This window comes from Urocitellus parryii, chromosome 1 (assembly GCF_045843805.1).
Source record: "Urocitellus parryii isolate mUroPar1 chromosome 1, mUroPar1.hap1, whole genome shotgun sequence".
NCBI classification, from domain to species: Eukaryota; Metazoa; Chordata; class Mammalia; order Rodentia; family Sciuridae; genus Urocitellus; species Urocitellus parryii.
In genome coordinates this window covers 98,542,216-98,556,931 of record NC_135531.1, presented here as the reverse complement: position 1 = coordinate 98,556,931, position 14,716 = coordinate 98,542,216, and the positions used below count along the sequence as shown (strand labels likewise).

General features: G+C 36.8%; 1 protein-coding gene across 1 annotated transcript in view; it reads right to left on the bottom strand.

Annotated features, from left to right (window-relative positions):
- The window catches only part of Kctd16 (potassium channel tetramerization domain containing 16), a 250,335-nt gene that overhangs the window by 96,824 nt on the left and 138,795 nt on the right, over positions 1–14,716 (bottom strand). The window lies entirely within an intron of this gene.

Below are 14,716 nucleotides of genomic sequence, written 5' to 3'. Positions count from 1 at the left end.
CATACCATAACTTACGTCAAAAACTTGAGAATGCAGACTCACTTTCTCTACTTCTTCAGTCCAATTGAGCAGATCTGTCTTTGTTCATAATCCTTGTGAGACTGTAAAACTAATCTCACAAAGCAAATATCCCAATTCAAATAAAAAGGGCAGGCTGGACAGTTGCAGTGGACCAAAAAGAGCAACTAATTCCTAATCCAAGCGTCCTTTCCCTTCTGTTTAGGGGCCAAGTGTTATCAAAATTGCAACAAATTTCTAGATGTTACCACTTCCACGAAAAGGAAAAGCCACTGAAATTTTGAATCATAGGCCAACTACTGTTATTTAATCTCTTTGAACTGGGTTCTTTAATGTGTAAAGAGCATGATATGTCCTACTAACATGACTATATGTTTTCTAAGAAAAGAAAGCATGAAAGGGAAAAAGAGAATGAGAAAGAAAAGAAGGGAATGGGGGAAAAGTAAGGAAAGATATTGACAGAAGGGAAAGAAGGGGAAATAGGAGAGCTTATTTTTCTGGATTGCTTTCAGTGCTAAATGTAAGGGAGAAAATAAATTCTCTGTTTCTCAGACTCTCCCCACAAGTAAAAAGAAATAAAAGAATAAATTTACATCTCAATTCTGACTCCAGTTCTTGATGGTAAGGGTTAGGCTGAATGAATCAGTATTTGCACAGAAAGCAATGGGGAATAAACCAAGCACTGCAATTTGAAAGGAAAATCTGAAACTGCCCTTTCAGATGCATTCGAAATGGCTGTCTTTTGATCTGAATGATTGTCAAGCAAATGAATCCAGCTGAACATTCACTTGCTATGAAGCTCACTGAAAAGATTCTCCTCCAGGATCAAGCACCCAATTACAGGACACTTGACTACAGCAAGCTCCTCAACCATCCAGTCAGGTGGCATAATCTTCCCAAGTGAATGTCAAGAATGTTCTCTGGAAGGAGGAAAGGTCCAACAGTTGGCTCCTAATAGCACCTTTCTGATACCCCAATTCAAGTCTCAGCTCATGAGCAGACCCTGTCTGTCATCATCCCTCTGTACTCTTATAGGCATTGTAGATCTGTTATTCAGCCCTTCATTGCTGTTTCCAAAAACAATTTACAGGAGGAAAAAGGCTGTTTTTGCTCACTGTTACAGAGGATTCATTCTGAGCTCAGCTGGCTCTGTTTCTCAGGCCCAAGATGAGACACAGCATCATGGAAGAAGGCTGTAGCACAGGAAGCTGCTCAGATAATGGCAGCAGGAAAGCCGAGACAGAGAAAAAGAGAGAGAGAGAGAGAGAGAGAGAGAGAGAGACTCTGACAGACACACCCTGCACAAGATAAATCCTTCTAGGACATGCCCCTAGTACTTCCTTTGACTAGGTCCCACCTCCCAGTAGTTCATTCATTCATCAATGGATTAATCCACTGGTGAGGTCGCAGCCCTAATGATCCAACCATTGCCTTTAAAGCTCCATCTCTGAATTTTACGGCAAATGCAACATACTTACTGCAACATACTTTTAACACATGAGCTTTGGGGGAACAGTCCAGATCTAAACCAGAGCAGTCTAAAATGTCAATCATTACTCTGTATGGAAACACACTTTTCCATCTGCTTTAACTCAAAATTGTAAGTATTTTGTAGGATGCCACTTAAATAGTACAGGTTTAATTAATATTGCTAAATGTTTTAAACAACTGATAGCTGAAGTGAATTAAAATTTGCTAAGAAATTTGTGAAGAAATTAATAAGATACCTATTCTGAGGTGTTTTATTTTATTTTATTCTTTTTACTTCAAGAGAGACTCTAAATTTGGAGGTGAGGTAGGATAGAAGGAATAAGAAATAGACATAAAGGAAACATAAAGGAAGGACAACAAATAAGATTTTTTAACTCAGAAATTATGTGTACTTTTCTAGGTCAGCCTCTCCTGCAGGTCTGTTGCTCCCAAATTCCTTGGAATTCTGTTAATCTACCTGTGCATTGTTAATTAAACCCCCAGTAAATCAATTAAGTAAAGAGGGATATGATATTTCAAGAAACCTATGCCTTTGGGGAATTCTCAAAGCTATCTATTGATCAGATAATAGAAGATGAAATAAATGAAGATGACATCAGTCTCAGGATCCTGAGTTTGGCTGGACCAGCAGAAACGATCTTGTGATCTCAGCCTGACAACATTCCTACTACCTGTTTATACCCACTCCTTGGCAAGTTTTCTTTAAAAGAAGAGCCAGGAACCCCAATCCATGTCTCTCACTCTCAAGATGTTCCTTATTCTCCCTTGAATGTATACTCCTTGCTTTACCCCCAAAGTTCTCTCTCTCTTGAGATTGCCCTCCCTTGATAGTAAACTACCTCCTAAATAAACCTCCATCTGTGACTCTGACTGGCATGTTGTTGATATTCTTTTTTTTTTTTTTTCTGTCACATATACCAAAACCCCCACTATTCCTGAGTCAAGTTCCCCCTTTCTCCCAGAAATCTTTGTACCCTTCTTCAGGGATATATCTTCTGCCCTGACAGGCATACCCATATGTTTTTAGAAAATCTTGGAAAAAGGATCCTTGAATACTGGTCCCTACCACTTCTTTCCTTTCATACACAGTGAAACATTGAAAGGCCTCCTGTAAAAAATGAAAACCATTTGTTCTGATTCAAATATGCAAAGGCAATTAAAGGCATGTTTCTCTGAGTGTTTGTTCTACCTGTATATGCTTAGCTATATACATGGGTATAGACATATTTAGAGAAAAGCACATTTCTTACATTTTTGAGTTTCCTATTCAGAAAGATTTTTTTCAATTCTACGAGAGGATATATTACCTAAAAATGGACAATGTAAGACAAAAATACTCATGTATTTTTCACTAAGTAAACCTGCAATAAGTTCTAACCATGTTATATAGGCCCCTGCTTAAAATGTTAAAAGTATCCTTAAGAAAAAATAATCACATATAAAACAAGAGAGCAATAAACTGAGTAGAAATCAAAACTTAATTATAAACTCTCAAGAGGGAGATCAACAGGACTAGAATCTGTATTTTTAACATCTTAAAAGCTAATAGAAATATTTCTTCCAAATGGGCTGACCTTACTAGTTTTATGTTGATTTAGAAGAATAGAATAGAATTTTTACAGATTGAGCAGGAAGAGTATTATGGGAAAGGGGAATAGCCAAAGCAAAAGAAAAAGGAAATGTCCTTCTTTGTCCTTTCTGACTAGCTCTGGCTTGAAGTTCACTTTATCTGACATAAGGATGGACACCCCTGGTTGTTTACATGGTACAGGAGAGTGATCCCCCCCCCACCACCATCTTTTCACCTTCAAGTGAAAATGGATGTGGATGTCTTTGCCTATGAGGTGAGTCTTTTGGAGACAGCAGATTGTTGGGTCTTGCTTTTTAATCCAACCTGTCAGCGTATATCTTTTGATTAATGAGTATAGGCCATTAACATTCAGGGTTATTATTGAAGTATGGTTTGTATTCATAAATTCATTTTGGTTTATTTCTGGTTTTAAATTTGACTTAGTTTTTTCTTTGATTATCTTTTCCTTTAGTGTAGTTCCTCCCTTTGATGTTTTTTTGTTGTTGTTGTTTTGTTGTTTTGTTTTTTTTTGTTGTTGTTGTTGTTTCATTTCCTCATGGAATATTCTTGCTGAGAATGTTCTATAGTGCTGGATTCCTAGTTGTGAATTCTTTCAACTTTTGTTTATCATGGAAGGTTTTTATTTCATTTGCTGGATATAAAATTCTTGGCTGGCATCCATTTTCTTTCAGAGTTTGGTATATGTTGTTCCAAGACCTCCTAGTTTTGAGGGTCTGGGTTGAGAAGTAGGCTGAGATAGGAGCTAGTTTTCCCCTAAATGTAATCTGATACTTTTATCTTGTGGCCTATGACTTAAAGGCTGAAGCAGGAGGATTGCAAGTTAAGTCAGCCTCAGCAAGTTAGTAATGTCCTAAGCAACTTAGCAAGACCCTGTCTCAAAAAAAAAAAAAAAAAAAAAAAAAGGCCGGGGTAAACTAGCTTACTGTGTTATGTGGTAGTCTCATGCATTTCATGTTTACCATGTCACTTGATTAAACCATTTTCCCTTGTGCTTGAAAAAAAGAAAGAAAGGAAGGAAGAAAAAGGAAACCAGAAATTTGCTTGTTATATTCCTACACATACTGGAAAGGACCTGAATAAATATGAAAGAAAGGAAAGGGGGAAGCAGGATGGAGACTGTGATGAAGGAGCTACTGTCAGAAACTATATATAAAATTATTTGTTAAAAAATAAAAGAAATGAACGGTGGGGTGATATATTAATTTGAGAACTATGAGTGAATTTAGGATTGTACTCTGCCCATCATTTTGTAGAGGAAAACCAAGACCAGGGTTGGGTCTACTGCCTACCCCTTCCCAATGGTTGGTTCTCCTCCAAAGCATCACATTTCCTAACATCAAAATTTAGTTTGAGAGTTTGAAGATTTGATACTCCTCAAATGTAAATGGTCATTTTCTGTATATTATTTCTACAGCCTCTGAACTGAAAAGGGAGAACATTAATTTTTTTTTTTTTATTTAGGGATTCTCTTTATTTGATGTCGTTTCTAGTTTTGTTTTCATTGCAACGTTAAGACCATACAGAGAGCAACTAGCCAGAGAATTCAATCTCAAGAAAAAAAAATGTTGATTTTTTTTTTTTTTTTTTTTTTTGGCCATCTGAAAATGCCTATCTATACAGTGGCTAGAGGACAGGCAACAGACTTGGGAGTAATGAATTGATTTCCTGACTTCAGAGCTTTCTAGATGTGCAACTTTGGACAACTCACTTAATCTCTACAAAATGCAATTCCTCCACCTGTAAAATTAGGTTGATAAAATCACCCATCTCATGGGGAACAAATAAGAAAAAGGACTTATAAATTATTCAATAAAGAGTCCAGCAAATCTTAAATTCTCAACAAGTGTTAACTATTTATTATAATATCTTCAAATACATGGTTTTTCTAAAAAAAAAGAAAGTTATACTTTAGCTGATTCTGTGCTGATTTCCATGTCATATGAAATTCACTTAGCAATTTATTTTGCTTTGGGGTTAACATGTGAAGGCTATTTTTATATTAACCAATAGACTGAGCAAGTGCTTCAGTCCCAGTAAAAAAAAAATCCCCATAAATGATATATTGTTCTATTGAATGAATTTATTCTGAATTTTATAATAAGAATATCTAAAACTGAGATCTTTTAACTTTGACATGTATTAAAGCTCTGTGTTTTACAATTTGTTATTGGTTTTGTGTGTGGTTAAATATGAAAGAAAATTATTGTAAAGTTTAAGGGCACTAAGTGTCTATAGGTGGGTGAAAGACTCTAGAAGCAACTTCAGGGAAACCATGAAGTCCTTAATGGATGCACATCTTGGATTCTTGATAATGTTTCTAGGAAACTTTATATAGCTATCATCAAATTCTTAAAGGAGTCCATTAAATAAAAGCTTAAGTTATTTTTAGCCAATATAAATAAGGCAATGATCAAATTAACATGGCCATGCATAGATAGACTTATCAATAGCAGTTCTTACACATGGGTAGATCTATATATACTGACACTGGATAAGTCTATGATATATTAAATGATAAAAGTTACAAAATTATTTTTTAAATTGCAGAATGATGTTTATTGTAAAAATTTTATATATGCTAAATATATAAGTATTTCTAAGCAGATATATGTTTAATATGTAGCAAATGTTTTTATAATATAACTTAAAATTATGTTTATACATATACTATGCACATATTTTAGAGGGTCTGGAAAACATATATTAACAGTTAATAATGGTTTTCTGTAGGTAGTAAAATGTATGAGGGATTCGTTTTAACTACCATATATTTTCAAGTTGCTTTTTTCACACATTTTAACATTTATGAAATCAGAATTGACCTTATAATTAAAATATGCATTCAATGAAGTATTTCTTCCCCCAAATATCCTGAGTTCAAGTCTCTGAACTACTTAAGTTCTTTTCAAGAAGCAAATATCTATTTTTGACTTGTTTTTCTAAAGCAACCACCAGAGTAGGTAAGTTTTAAGTCCCTTATTTCTTTTCCATGTTATATTTAAATAAAGTAGGTCACAGGAATTTGTACCTACATATAAAAATGTATTATTTGCATGTATTTGCATATCAGTCAGTATCCTTAAATGTGATTTCCCTAAGCCTAGGAAAGTTTTCTTTTGGTAAAATACCACTACCACAAATGTTGGAGCCAGAAGGTCTTTCATTACCTCTCAAATGGCACAAACACATGATAAATGTATAGTCATAGATTTCTTAAATATTTCAGGTACTGATTTAAGTATATGTATTATCTGAATTTTCAAAATAATGATATAAAATAAATTCAGTATATTAACTCAAATTTATAATTAGAGTTACTGAGGCACAGAGACTGAAAATTATGCTTTGTCCCAGAACTAGTATGAAGCAGGGTCAGGAATCCAACAATCTGTCTACTTTGAGAGTCACTCTTATCTATTGCACTGTTCCTTCTCTGGTGTTCTAGTTCCATCCTTTGGGCCAGAAAAAAAAAATAGCATAAATGTACCTGGAAAGTATTGTTTGTGTTTTCCTGTGGTTTAAGCCAGAGTGTTTTCAGAACGGGAAAAGAATGAGCATTAAAAACTCAGGGAAAACCAGTGTAAGGAATGTATTCTAAGGTTTCTCAAAAGTAACTGTATTCTTTAAGGTATACAATTTTAAATAGATGAGTAAATTTTATATTCTCATTTTTAAACAAAACAATTTAAAGCATTATTTGTAATGATTATATAACAGCCCATGGTACATGTGTTGGCTTGTAGATGTGTTGAGAGCCACAGCCAAAGGGGCCCCAGCAAACTTCCAGCTGTCAGCAAACTTCCAGCTGCCGGATGATGATTGGCTCACAGCGGCCCGGCAACATCTAGCTGATTGGCTCCTCTGCGGTGATGCTCATTGGGCTGTTTCCCTGCCCTTTCAGACCACGGAGCTGCTCATTGGGGGACTTCTTTGGCTCCGCCCACGCAACCCAGCCAATCGGCCTCAAGAGCAGGAGGATTGTGGGAGGTGGAGAGGCTGGTGTTGGGGTGAGAGGCTTGTGGGAAGCCGGTGGTGGCAGTTGGGCTCTGAGGGTTTTTTCCTGAGGAGCTGTTTTGTTTGGCCTGTGTGGTTCTAAAATTAAAGTTAGTTTCTTTTGACAAGTGGCTCCTGAATTGTGCCCAGCCAGACTGCAGCATAGATGTTCATTTGTAGTGACTAAAATAAATAATAGTAGCCTAATACAGCATTTAAAAAAAAAAAAAAAGAAAAGGTGAATGTGTTCACCAGCCTCTACATCCCCTAGAATGCACAAGGGTCTAATAGACCCCTTTGGGGACAGTACCACCCTGTCCAGGGGTTCCTACTGGCCTGGCAAAAGTAGGCAGTAAATATTAGTTCTGGTTTACATCTTTTTTTTTTTTTAGAGAGAGAGAATTATTTTTTATTATTATTTATTTATTTTTTTAGTTTTCAGCGGACACAACATCTTTCTTTGTATGTGGTGCTGAGAATCGAACCCAGGCTGCACATATGCCAGGTGAGCGCGCTACCGCTTGAGCCACATCCCCAGCCCCCTGGTCTAAATCTAATTAAGATTTTGTCACATCTTTTCCTATTTGGGTTACATAGGGGTATGCAGCTTAAAAGGCATACTACCTTCTTAGAAGCAGTGTGGAATGAACAAAGTCAAATTAAGTTTGATGTACTGGTTGATTCAGTATTTATAAGCAGACATCTCACTGGCTTTGGAAGTGTGTGTTGGTATCAGCAGAGCAGGGGATATTCATAGAAGTTAAAAATAAATGGCTACAAGATGAAGCTCAAAACCTGTTAGTGCTAAGTCAGATGATTTATTTCCATAAATCATTCCAATGTTCAGATTTTATATATTAAAATAATTCAAAACTAATTTTGCACTGCCTTTTGATATGAAGTCATACCAAGTGCTGCCATTGAAACAGATGAAAAATTAAGTGTTTCCATCTCTTCAGAAACAGGGCACAACCAAATTGTTCTATCGTAAATTTTAACATCCACAACTAAGTGTTCTGTAGGGACTGTGCTCAATTTGCTAGGTTTTTCTACCATAGAAACCAAAGAGCAACTAACTACAGGGCAGAAAATCTGAAATGAAAGCCTTGGGGACAGAAAGGACACTCAAAAGTATGTTCCAAGTAGCCTCCATTTCAGGGGAGAGAATGAAAGATTATGTGTGTCACAGGTGTTTGAGCTGGAAGCAATCAGCTGGCAGAATTGTCCACATTTGCTCAGCTATCATCCTCTGCCTGCACCTCTCTTGGTTCTCCATATGAACGTTGCAGTTTTCTGTCATCTGCAATCCATTCAAATGTTCAACCTGATTACCTTCTTCTATTCTTGGTAGTGGTACCCAAGTCTAAAAGAATAAACAACTCTAGTTTCTTATTTGTCATTGATTTTTCTGAGAAGTGGAGATGATCATAATATTGTGCCCCTGAACTCTTTCATTTATTTATTTTTAAATTGACAAGTAAAATGGTATGTATTTGTCATGCACAACATGTTTCAATATATGTATATATTGTGTAATGACTAAATCAAGTTACTTAAAAGAAGTATTACCTCACATACTTATTATGTTGTGGTATAAACACTTAAAATCTACTATTAGCAAATTTCCACATGCACTATATAGTGTTATTGTACAATATAGTACAACAGATTTCTTAAAAGTATTTCCATCTTGCCAAATCTTATGTCCTTTGACCAATATTTCCCCATCTCTGCATCTTTTTGGTAACTACCCTGTTCCTCTGTTTCTGGGTTCAAGTCCACATATAAGTGGGATAATGTGGTATCTGTCTCTCTGTGCCTGTCTTATTTCACTTATAAAAAAATGTCCTCCGGATTCATCCATGTTGTTACTAATGCTAATAGTACCTTATTTCTTAAGCTTGCATGATATTCCACTGTGCATACCACATTTTCTTTATTCACTCATCTGTTTATGGACATTTAGATTGATTCCATATCAGCTATTTAAATAATGCTGCAATTAACACAGGAAAAGAGATGTCTCTTTGACATACTGATTTTGTATTCTTTGGCTATATACCTAATAGCATTGATGGATCATACTGCAGTTCTTTTTTTAGTAACTTGTTTTTACAGTTCTGGTAATTGAACTCAGGACTTCATGCATGCTAGGCAAGTTCTCTACTAGTGAGCTACATCCTCAGCCTGTTTTTAATTTCTTGAGGAACCTCCATACTGCTTTCCACAATGAATGTACTAATTTCCATGGTGTGCAAGTGTTCCCTTTTCTCCACATCCTTCCAGCACTTGCCTTCTTTCATCTTTTTGATTGTAGCTATTCTAATAGGCATGAGTTCATATCTCATTGTGGTTTCAATTTGCATTTTTCTGATGATTATTGATGTTGTATGGTCCTGCTTTTAAAAGTTTGCTAGCTCCTTATTGCCTACAGAAATTGAAATCCATTAGCATAGTATAAACAAACTTTCACATTTAGTCTCACTCTCTTTTTCCAGAGGCATCACCCACAGTGAAAAATCCACCCCTCGCATTCTCTGAACACAATGTTAACTTTCAAATATTCAGATCATTGTTCATATTACCCTCTGTACCTAACATGCTCCTTTCCTTACTTCTCATTCTGGGGCTAGTGAAATCTCATTGTTCTAGGACTGAGTTCAATGTCAACTCCTTGGGAAAACTTTCTGGAGAATTATTAAATGGTCCTCTCTTCTTTGTGCAAATGGTCCATTAATCAAATCATAGTTATTGTGTCTGTTATACCACATTACACTGTTCTCAGCCTAACTACATAGTATCTCTATTCACCAGAGTGAACTCCTGAAGACAGGATGCCATTGCTGACCCACCTCTGTGCAACATGATCAACATATGCTTACAAAATGAATAAAGAAAAGAGGGATGAAGAAACTAAGACCAGCATTAAGAATCTTCTCCATATAGTGTTTTGAATGGAAGTAATAGGTGCTCATGATCATAAGCATTTTCATATATTATTCACCAGACACACATATTTTATTTCAGCTTGTAACCATTTTTGAAAAATACTTTGCTTCAGTGGTGTTCAGATCTTAAAATGATATTAAAATGCAGGTGAGGATGTAGCTCAGTAGTAGACTATTTACCCTACATGTGTAAAGCCCCAGAATCGATATCTGTAAAACAAATGCACACCCATATGGAGTTGTCTTGTTTCTTACAAATTATTTTTTCTTACATATCTGGATTTAGGGGTAGTTGAATTAATCAAGAAATCTTTATACAAATTACATAACACTCAGAATTTTCCGATAAGAAAGCAAAATATCTGAGAGTCAAGTATCCAAATAGCCAACTATGATAGAGGGTACCAATAAGAATGGCTGTCTATGTATATATCAGAGGAGTAAAGAGAAGAAGAAAACATCCCTGCAGGTTTACCTTTAAAACGAAATAACACAGTCTTATTAAGATACCAGTTGACTAATGCTGCCAGAAATATTTTGTTTTCTGAACATGCACATTCATAATTCTGAGTATCAAGATTCCAGTAGCCCCAACATGAAAAGTTTATTATTCATGGTGAATCTTCATTTAATGTGGATTTACTACAATAAGAGGAGCAGCATGGGATTAAAAACTTTAAAGCTTACCAAAGAATTTGGAAAAAAGTATTATATTCAGGTGTTTCATCCTTTAATACTGAAAATATTATGTATGTCCATGTCCTATGTCTTCATGCCAGAACAGACTTCCCAAGAATATAGTATTCATTATTCCTCTTATAAGAATAACAACCAATCCTAGTGTTTAGAGTTATAGATTCTTAGCTCTGGGAAGCAACTCAATTTTTGTGGTTTGAAACCTAAAACCAGGTATCTGAATTACTATGGTTTAGATATGGTTTAAAGATGTTCCCCAGTAATTCATTTGTTGGAAGCCCAATCCCCACTGTGGCAATGTTGGGAGGTGATTTAACCTAATAGGTAAAACTCAGTGGAAGGTAGTATTATGATTTGGATATGAGATGTCTCCCACAATGTTGGACATTATAGAAATGTTCAGTGGCAAAATGATTAGATTATGAGAGATGTAACCTAATCAGTGGATCGATCACTTGAGGAATTAATAATTCAAAAGGACTAGTGTACTGGTGGTAGATGCAGGAAGACAGGGCATGGCTAGAGGAAATAGGTCACTGGGGATTTACCCCTAGGGATTATATTTTGTCCTTGACTCCTTGTGAATGTTCTTGTTCCCTCTTTGCACGCCCTCTTCCCTCCTGCTTCCTGGCTGCCACAAGGTGAACAGCTTTCCTCTGCCATACCCTTTCACCATGATATTATGCCTTACCTCTGACCCAGGGCAATGGAATCAGCCAACTATGAACCGAACTTCTGAACTATGAGCCCCAAACAAACTTTTCCTCCTCTAAGTTTTTCTTGCCTGATATTTTGGGCACAGTAATGAAAAGCTGACAAACACAGATAGTTAGGTCATGAGAGGTTTGCCCTGGAAGAAATTAATATAGTTCTCATGAAAACCCATCTCCTGTGAATTGTATATACATATAACAAGAGCACTCCTGTCCTTGAGTCCCACTTGATTGCTATCTCACAATGGGTTTGCTCTCTCTTGCACACACATCCACTATGATGCCATTCACTGTGTTGTAATGTAGGTAGAGGGCAATTTCCAGAGGCCAGAGGGGTCTACCCAAGCTAATACTTCCAGCTTCCACAACTCTAAACTAAATAAACCTTTTCTTAGACATCACCTAGCCTCAGACATTATATTATACCAGCAGAAAATGGACTAATATAGGAATAGTAGAATAAGTATTGATGAAGCATTGTACCCTAAAGAAAATCTTCACCCAGGTTTTGTTTGGGGACTGTGTTTAAAAAAACTGAAGTACCAATAGGGATCATGACATACATCTTTGAATTATTCTGGCTATAAAACAAAAGGTCGGCATAAGTCCTATTGCCAAACTGGAGAGTCAAATTCTGTCCTAAGTTATTCAAGTTCAAATTTTTTTTAAATAGACTTCATAGTAAAATATTCTGAAACTGGCATCCTGCTGACTGTTTGAAGTATGTGTTGAGTTGCATCAATGTGATGAAATTGTACTGCCCTAGAGGAAATGTTTGGAAGCTTTGTGACTGTGAGGTTGAAGAAAGTCAACATACTACTCAGGCAAAACAGAGATTGATCTGGAATCCAGAAGTGGAATTTCAAAAGTCCATGGTCAGAGAGCTCAGGACCTCAGTTTTACATAGTACACTGTGATGGAGAGGCTACATGGGAGCATCAGGTCAGGTGATAGGACTCCAGTGCAGGGCAGTAGCAGATGGGTGGGAAATCATGGCAGGCATCATAGTGGGAATTACAGGGACAAGCACAGACTGGCCCCTCTCTCTTCTGGACTTAGTTCTGGGTTAGTTATAAATGAAGAGATCCACAAAATTATATCACTTGGATATTCCTGCCAATCTTAGGAAGTGAGAGCTCAAGTTAGATTTGATTCGAAAAAGAGAAAAAGAAAAGTTTGTCATATTCTTGCACTATATAGCAAGCTACAGCTTTTTAATGAATAATATTCATAGTGACCATTTGTTAATCACTTGTGTATTTCTTTACATTAATCCATTTAGTGTTGAACAATCTTATCTGTCAAATTCTATTACTGTTTTTACAAATGAGAAAACTGAGGCATGGAGAGGTTAAGTTTGCCAAAGTCACACACCAGGCCAAGAGGTAGAGCTAGATTTCAAATGCAGGTAGTTAAAATTAAAGAGGCAGAACATGTGAGCTATATACTACATCACCTCTCAGGCTTAAATGACAGTCTCTTTCTCACAGGACTGTCTTGAGTTTCAATATTTATGAAAGAATTAGGAGAGGTGTATAAAAACTGTTCATTAGTTTTATACTCAAGATGTACAAACAGGATTACAGTGTAAGCTCCTGTATCCCATAAGGACATGATCATTCCTTCAACCTTCCTGTGAACCAGAGGCTCCTGATGAATAGAAGACTGAGCAGTCACAGCCCAGCTTTGTTCCAGCCCAGAGGTTCCTGATGAAGAGAAGAGTGAGCAGTCACAGCCCAGTCCTCTCCCCCAGAATGTCTACCACTGCCTGCACCTGGGCTGGTCTCTTGTCTAACCTTCAGATGCTGTATTAAAGTAGAAGAGAGTGGGCGCTGGTAGGTATTAATCAGGATTGATGGAGGAAAGGCCTGTCTTCTCAGAATAGGACTGTGAACTAGAATAAGCAAACAAATGCAAATCACTATTTCTAAAGCTTAAGAGATCTAGAAAAGATGCATTTTGAGAATTCATAGTAGTCTATAAGAGAAATTTCAAATTTAGTGTTTTAATTTCAGTTTAAAATGTTAACAATAAATAAAGCATGTTCTAAATTATTCAGAATATCATCTCTCTGTTACCATGACTAGGACTGACTACGATGATGGGCATGTGAATGAATATGGAGAAAGCACCTTCTCAAACTGGGAGAAGAGACAATTTGTTCAAATTCAACTATTCATTACTGATTTACAGAGAAACAATTTACTTTAATACTAATTTCTTATTGTACATATTTGTTATAATCTCTTACATTTCCCAGGAGATTCTGATTATTGTTTGAGATGTTCTACATAAACATTCATACTGTTTGTGAGGAGAAAAAAGAGAGAGAGAGAATTTGGATTCCTCCAGCTCTCAAATTTGAGAATTCACTGGCTGAACAGTACAATTAGGCTGAAATTGAGGGTCGGTCAGGGTATTTGGGTCAGATAAGATAAGGGTCAGACAGGGTATTCGGGAAAAGCACTGGATTCCATATCAGATATCTTGGCTATGCCATTTACCACCTAAGTGATTTGGACTAAGGCATTGCCTCTCCTGAGGGCAAATGATGATAATGGTACTGATAAATGGTTATGATTTTAATAATACCAGCCACATCTCAAATACCAAGTGTCCAATTTTTCCTATCTGTGAAAATACATTGTGTTGCTACAGAAAAATAACACTAGAAAACAGAGATGTGCATTGTGTGAGATACTGTAGGGAGAAGTCAGTGTCCTGGAGAGGACACAGGTTGGGTGGGGAGGTAGAATGAGAAAGTTAATAGGCATTGGACTGCAGATAAAGAGTCCAATGAAAGGAATCAAGTTCTCTCTCCAGAGAAATCAGAAAAGATTTAGATGCAGCAAATGTCTCCTCTGCTGCCTGTGGATACTTGAGTGTGAGAAGATAAAAGAAGGCACATGGAACTGCCAGGATGTGAGTGGGGTCAGCTTTGTGCACCAGCTGCTGTACAGAGTAAAGATGGCAGCTCAGCTGGTGCAGATCTGAGTGGGGCCTTCCTAGTCACTCACAGCCTGGCTAGAACTAGTCCTTACAGAAGAGAGGATTTGTCATGCCAAAGTAGGCATCTCTAGCCCTGGTGTGTACCTGGGAAGAGATAAGTATATGGGCCAGTCATTGCACTCCTGGGAAACCTCAGGCTTGGCCTTGACACTTGCTGTTCCCACTGCCTGCAATCCTCTCCTTTCAACCCCTCACAGGTCTGTCTCCACCTCATCCAGTGTCCATCCTGATACCTGCCAAGTGAAGCCAGTCTCTGA